Consider the following 8,140-nt stretch of genomic DNA (forward strand, 5'->3'; position numbering starts at 1 on the left):
CAGATCTTCCATTTCGCAAAATAATACACCCACTATTTTAATGATCAATACTTCGTTTATTATCAACCCAATAATACTAAATAGAATGTGACATGTAGTTGAATGACAACATAGAACGGCGGTACAAATGATTAAAAACGGTCAATGGATGTGCCATCTAAATTCACAGAATTCATTGACCAAAATCATCAAGGTAATTGAAAAAAAAAATGTATCGTCCAATCCGTTTTATTTAAAAAATAAAACCCACCCAAAATTCTGACTCAACAACTTCATCAATAATTGGTTATGAGTTAAACATTGTAGATACACTTATTCCCTGTCAGTTTTCAGCGTTAATATCCTAATTATCTTTAGATACAGTATACGTCAGTGGTGTCTATCTAACAAATATTTATCTATACATGAGGCCTACCTAACTACCTAAATATTGATTATCTATTGTTTAAATAAGAGAACTGTAAGTTTTTAAAACTTACATAAGCATAGGGCCTGTTGTTTAAAAAAGAACAACATTTATTCGACATGTAATTCGAAAGTGCTTGATCTAACATGTAATAATATTGATCAGCTCTACATTGCAAAAACCTTAATTTTATCTTGTTTACCACCTTCGTTATGTACGCCAAATTCCAAACAATCATAGGCTTACATCTTTATAATGCTGATTTATATTTAAGGATCGAATTAACACTAACATTTTTGACGTGTTTACAGTTATTGTAGTTTGACTTCTCTTCCCAAGTCCCATTTACGTGGCAATACTGGATGACATCTGAATAAAAGTGAGGAAAAAACTGATGAATAAAATTCGAGACAATCAGTATTTGAAACTTTTTTATTATGTTTGAGCTTCTTAACAAAGAGATTTCACGGAACATGTTGTGCCTTTGAAATTTACCAGTCTCTACAGATTCTAAAGTTTTAAAATGTCCTTGTTGTCTTTTAGTAATTTAGTCTTTTTATTCAACAATTTCAGTCATTTCTCATACACTTTTGCGGTTTCGCAAAATGAAAGCATGGAAATTAAAAGAAGTAAACTATTACATCATTTTACATCGCTTTGTGCTCAATTACAATACTTTTAAATCGCATGGTGCATACTGTCCCGATATATAAAGACAGATGTCATACTAGTATGTAAATTACAGCATGTTAGACGTGGGAACAACTTACCGGTATCTTGGTATTCAACCCCGTTCCAAAACTTTGGACATCTCTGGCGCACTTTACCTGGTAAACTTGGTGGCCAACACATTATATTATCATAGAAACTTTCGCAGTACCGACCTATTACACACAAAAAATTATGTTGTGCAATTGTTGTTGATTTATTATTATTGTTGTTGTATTAATATTTGTGTAATATTCTCCTGATGCATTATATTAACCATGGTTAATGTATTCAAATAGACAAATAATGTCTCTTCCAGTGTAGCACACATTTTTTCTATAAATATTGATTTTTGCGCTCAAAATGTCAGTTATGCCCTTTTGCCGTGGGTTTTCTGATTCAAGACATGTTGACAAACTTTGGCAAAAGGATATAAGTACCCAGTTTAGTTCCTTTCAACGCAATTTTGAGTCAGATTTTTCAAAAATAACATCAGTCATGTATAAACTATAAAATAAATGTACAATAATACCAAAGAAACGCATTAAATAATAAATACTAAAATTATAAACGATTAAAAACCCATGTATAGGCTAACCAAGCATACAAACAAAAAAATGAATTAACATTAGTATGCTATTATGTATAGTTGTGCCTCTTTGCCATAGTTATTTGCTAAATAATCGTTTTAGTTGTCCCTCTTTGTCACTGTTACTTCTAGTTAAAATGTGAATTGTTATTCTGCCATGGTTAATTATTTTTATTAAACAGTTACTATTTTCGTATAGTATATTTCCATAGTATTAAATTGTTGCCATTCAAAGTAAGACAAGATTATATAGCATAAATTAAGTAGGCTTATCATGTTTGCCTAACATTAACTAGACATATGCTACTGTCAAGAATCATACTATTTAACCAATTTCTATTTACAAATTGTGAATACACAAACAGTAAGAATAATAAAAATAATACAACTTAACATGCAACTTTCATTGTAACCAGGGAGAAAGCTCTCTTCTGATTGGTTGGCTGTTGAAAGAACGTCACGATTCAGCGTATCACAGCCTATCGTTGCAGTTATGCCCTTTTGCCTTGGGGATTTACTGAAAATTGTGTAGTTATGCCCTTTTTGCCATGCCCCTATCTAGCCCGGGGGACACTTTTTTACATTTTTTTTTTGTGTCAACATGTGTAACATGATGTACTGACCCCACTAGGCTATATAACTCATTTTCGCCAAAAATGTCAGTTATGCCCTTTTGCCATGGGGTGGGGGACAGTATATTTTCGGAAAATATTTCAGCCGCTCCAAATCTCTTTCCTATTCTTCCTTCTTCCTTTATTCTTTCACAATTTTGCGTTTTTTTCTTCATATTTTTCATAGTTTTATACACTCACATATTCATTTGTTTAAGGACTGGTCTAGGCTAGACCTCGGCTATCAGTGTCTCTTACTATATTATTTAAATATACAATTTTAATAGCTAAAATTAATTTAACATGGACATAGTAATTCATACTTAAACAATACATTAAATTTATATATTAATATGATAATGTTAACGAATAAATAACAATAACTAGGCCCTAAACCGTGTACATAGTGTATCACTACTGCAATAATAAGATTAACATTTTCAATCTTATAATAAATTTTATACAGCCGGTGTTATGTATTGACCTAGGCTACTACGGCTAATGACAGGTACGCATTCACCATTAAAGGCTTTTTCTATGAATGGAATGACCTGTACGGAACACGAGCTCCTGTAGACCAAACCCAGTACCGTTACGATTTTAATCGTACGGGAAATATCCTCAAGGTGAACTGAAAAGTTATAGACCTACTATTGTTTATCCGCCTTGTAAATCTTACAACAATAACAATAATATTATTAACATTAATATTATCATCTTTATGGTATCATTACTATCATTTACCACAACTCCCAACACAACCCATTACTATCATTATTAAGATATTTAATATTATCGCTGTCTCTAAATCAATGAAGTATACCTTCCGCATCATTCGGTTCCAAATTAACAAGGCCGTTGCTTTCGTATCTGTTCCAAATATCACAGATTCTTTGCTGAGCATTTTGGTTTTCTGAACTAAGGTTTTCCTGCTTTAGAAGCTTTGAAATGGCCGCTAGTAACTCATCGAAACTCCTCGGTACTGGTCCTGACGGTAAATCAAAATTGGTGTAATTATCGTCTTCGGGGGTACTGATGGAACTTGTTAAGACTTCAGAAGCCAACACGATATTACCAGCAACCTGAAATAAAAACAATAATGCATTTTTAGTGATTTGTGCAAGGACGTTTGCAGGTGGTACTTCACTGATTCAATTGATGATACAGGGGCGGATCCAGAGATGTCCGAAAAGGGCTGGGGTTGGGAAAAGGGTACCAGTCGAGATAAAACCACCCTAGGGATCCGGGGGTATGCACCAGCAAAATTTCTGTGTTCTAGATGCCAGAAAATAACCTCTAAATATTTTATTTTCTTTTTCTCTCGTTCTTATTTTTTTTCCCCATTTTTTTTACCTTCCAAAAGTAGGGGGTGTGGGCTGATAGGCCTAATAAAAAAGACAAAACAAGAAAATCAACTATTGTAATAAATAATATAATTATAGGGTATATAAAACGGCTCCACAACGTTTAGGAAAAGCTTAAATTTGCCAGATGTTCTTGTCCCCTGGTCTGCCACTGGGACAGGCTTTGACACTGGACCCTGCCGAAAATTGGCAGACCCTCAGTAAAACCACTTAGTCTCCCACTGCTTAAAAAAATCCTGGTGTCGCCACTGAGATCAACAGTGAATAACTTATCAATGTATAAATCAGCTTCAGGAATGATAGCAGTGCTTGAATTGAGGATTCCTGCATTCAGCAACATACATTATTGTGCACCTGAAAAAGCTGTTTTCCGCTATAGTGGGACTGTTACGGGTTTACTTTGTAGACAATAATAATACATTAGGCTATTCTGACTTTATTGTATGTTCATTTATTGTTATCTTGTGTCTTTACTCTATGTATCATACAATAGAGGGCTCACTCTAAATTTTAAATACCTTCATTAAATCTCCTTTTTTATTTTATTTTATTTTTTTCTTTTAATTTTTATTTTCTAATTAATCCATTTATCTAATATTTCTTTTTAGCACTATAGTGTCCTTTTCCTTAATAAACAATCCTCAGGTAATAAATTTTCTTTCATTTGACACAACAATTCTACAACAAACTAAAAATAACTACATTCTGTTAATGAATGTTCAATAAGGGCTATCATTTGTAGTTTCTTCTTTAATTTCTACTAGCCTTTCATTTGACTTTGGTAGATTTTTTACTTCTACATCTGTTAGATGATTTCTACTCAATGCATCTGCTATATACAGTTCTTTACCTTTCTTATAAACCAATTTAAGACTATTTCTGTAATGTTTACAACATTCTTTGTAGTCTTGGTGGCGTCATTGCTAGAGCTTTCTTCATAATAGCTTCTAAATTTTCTGCCATATAGATATTTGTGAAAACGTTCACATCCTGCTGCTAACTCTTTCTCTATTTGCGTATATCTAGTTTGTGACTCTGTTAATGCTTTTGATGCAAACGCTCTTGGATGTGCTTCCTGGAGCAATACGGCTCCTACACCTGTGCTTGATACATCGGCACTGACTCTTACTGATTTATTTACATAGTAGTATTGAACAACTGGATCTTCTGTTACTAAGCGTTGTAAATCTTCAAAACTTTTGTTATGTTCAGCATGCCATTGCCAGTCAATATTTTCCTAAAGACGTTTACTCAGCAGTTGTGTTACATTGCTTAGAATGCGATATAAACTTTCCAAGATAATTTATCATACCTAGAAATTGCTTCAATTATTTCTTATTTGTAGGTATATGCATTCCTTGCACTGCTTGTATTTTTTTTTTCTGGCTTTAGACCTTCTGAGGTAAGGGTATGCCCTATGTATTTTATTTAATTTAAACCAAATTCATATTTATCTGGATGTAATTTAAGGTTTTGTTCTTTAGCTCGTACAGACAAGACGTACAGCATGTTGTTTTTGATCTACACCCCACTCTAATATAATCATCCACTATTACTTCTGTACCTTCTATATCTTCAAACATTTGGGTCATTACTCTTTGGAAGATCTCTGGTGCAAACTTAATACCGAAAGATAGCCTAGTATATCTATATCTTCTAGTTGGACTATTAAAAGTACACAGTTTCGAACTTTCATTATCAAGCTGTATTTGCCAATAACCACTAGTAGCATCTAAGGTACTATATACTTTAGCATTTGGAAGTTTTGTCACTACTTCTTCAATAGTTTTCATTGGATAGTGTTCACGCTCTAATGCTTCATTAAGATCTTTCGGATCTAGACATATATAATACGTAAACTATTCTTGTTGTTTTAGCTACTACTGTAGAACCATACTACTAACCAATTGTGTTGGCTGATTTTGTCTTCCAGTTGGACTATTAAAAGTACACAGTTTCGAACTTTCATTATCAAGCTGTATTTGCCAATAACCACTAGTAGCATCTAAGGTACTATATACTTTAGCATTTGGAAGTTTTGTCACTACTTCTTCAATAGTTTTCATTGGATAGTGTTCACGCTCTAATGCTTCATTAAGATCTTTCGGATCTAGACATATATAATACGTAAACTATTCTTGTTGTTTTAGCTACTACTGTAGAACCATACTACTAACCAATTGTGTTGGCTGATTTTGTTTAACTATTACTCCAAGTTTTTCCATTCGTTTTAACTCTGCTTTAACTTTATGTCGTAGCAGTACAGGAATACTTCTAGGTGCATGTACAACTGGTCTAACTTCAGGTTTGACATGTAAATCTTTAACCTTTATACACACTAAACTTTCAAAAACATCATATTTATTTATCATACCTGTTAGACTGCAATGTTTCTATACTCTGACATTCTCTGACAGGCTTCAATTCCTAACACTGGCTGTACATTTTGATTCATTATCTGGAATTCCACTTCAAAGTATATATTTTTGTTCTCCCAAACAAGGGTTACTTTACCTATTGGTTTGATTCTTTCTCCTGATAGGTAATCAATTTTGCATTTGTCTTACTGAATTTAGAACTTAACTCATGTATTATTCTTTCCGGTATTACATTACATTGAGCACCAATATCTAGTTTTAACTCAACTATGTTCTGTTTACGTTTATTATGAACATTTAACTTTACTGTTCACTCTTTTTTTATTATGCTAATTTTCTATAGCATCCATGAAGAACTCGTACTTGACCCTTCATTGCTTTCACTTACTTCATTTACTTCATGTACTTTTTTCTTAGGTTTCTTTTGAGGATGACAATTATTCTTAGTCAAGCACTTATTTGCAAAATTGTTTAATTTACCACAAACTTTTCATGTTTTTCATTAAAGTTGTACTGTCCCTTCTAACACAAAAATGAAGGTTCACAAAATAAAACTTTGATTTTGCCATTTTGTTTGCTTTAATAAAGTTATTCGCTTTTGATCCAAACATCGAACGAAAATCAGTTTCGTTAATGTGGTAGGCTTCGACAAGAATAAAACACGTTAACTGCAAATATATATTTAACTTCAGTTCGATGTTTAATTCGGAGTGTCGTCACAACATGATCTGAACCAGAAAAAGCCAAACAAAATAAAAAAAGAAAGAAAAAACCCCTGTGAAAAAAAAAAACAGAACAACATAGTCATACTTACTGTACATCTATCAGTATAGAATTAGTGCACTTGGTTTGCAAATCAATTAAATAGCACATCGTTAATTATCCAGTATATATAGTATCTATGATAATTAAATGAATGACTTGTTACAGCTGTACCTCAACATACAGGTAAGCATCTATGGGTAAAACATCATGAACATACAGTATAAACGTATCCATCATTGGCAAATGAACAAATGCGCTAAGAATTAAATAATTAAGACCCTTATACCTCCCATAATCCTAACTCCAACACAGTACAAATTTCCAAGCAGCCCATGTCTCTTTAAAGACACGCCAAAATTCCAATTGTTAAAATTCTACTCTTGTACACAGTACATTATCATAGGATTATCCCCAGGTAAATGGAATCATTATTAATTAAACTAGTCACACCCCACCTCATGATGTTAGGTAGGCTCATCATAATCATAACCAAGCAACATATATCACTTTACAGAACAGTATATTATAATTATCTCCCTGCAGTGTTCTCTGTCAGGAAGTACTTGCTTAACTTGCCCGGACCTCTGTCTTGTTCTACCATGCTACAAGTACTAACTACCGTACTGCACCAACGATGATGAATGGATACACCTGATGATGTAACACATTATGCTTATTTTATGAATGTTAAATCTTATACAATTTCTGTACTTGGATATTGTAATGTCCAGTAGTTATTAAAGATCACATTTAAACCAGTTAACAAATATTCAGTCTAATTTAATCATTAACAAATGCAACCCTATCGTTCGTCTTATGGGCGCAGCCATCTTTGTTTACATATCATGGGCAAGGCCATCTTTGTTTACCTAAGAGCGCCACCAACGTGATATAAAGTTACCTAACTAACCGCAAGAACGAGCTCACGATACTTAACATGATCAACTAGATACTGATTAAACACCTTTAATTTCAGTTTAACTGTAAATTAATTAACTCTTTCAACATCATTATATAGATATAAATGGGACACACATTATTACTGATGTGGGTACGATTGCTTAGTCAAACAATTTAACATGTCATCTAATCACAATGATCAATAAATAGCCGTAGCACAGCACTATGGTAAACCTGGTTTGGGCGTGCACATTTATTCGGCTATTATTCTCCAGATAATTATTCATAAATTTAACTATTCAACTGTTCATAAATTCAACGCACCAGAACAATTCAATGTCGTCAAAACAACACAGTCCATCAGAAATACGGATTTGAAGCACCAAAGTTGGACATAATTGCAACAAAACGTTTTTCTA

Source organism: Anneissia japonica, unplaced genomic scaffold (assembly GCF_011630105.1).
Source record: "Anneissia japonica isolate Jap-2015-1 unplaced genomic scaffold, ASM1163010v1 scaffold288192_len83772_cov111, whole genome shotgun sequence".
Classification (NCBI taxonomy): domain Eukaryota; kingdom Metazoa; phylum Echinodermata; class Crinoidea; order Comatulida; family Comatulidae; genus Anneissia; species Anneissia japonica.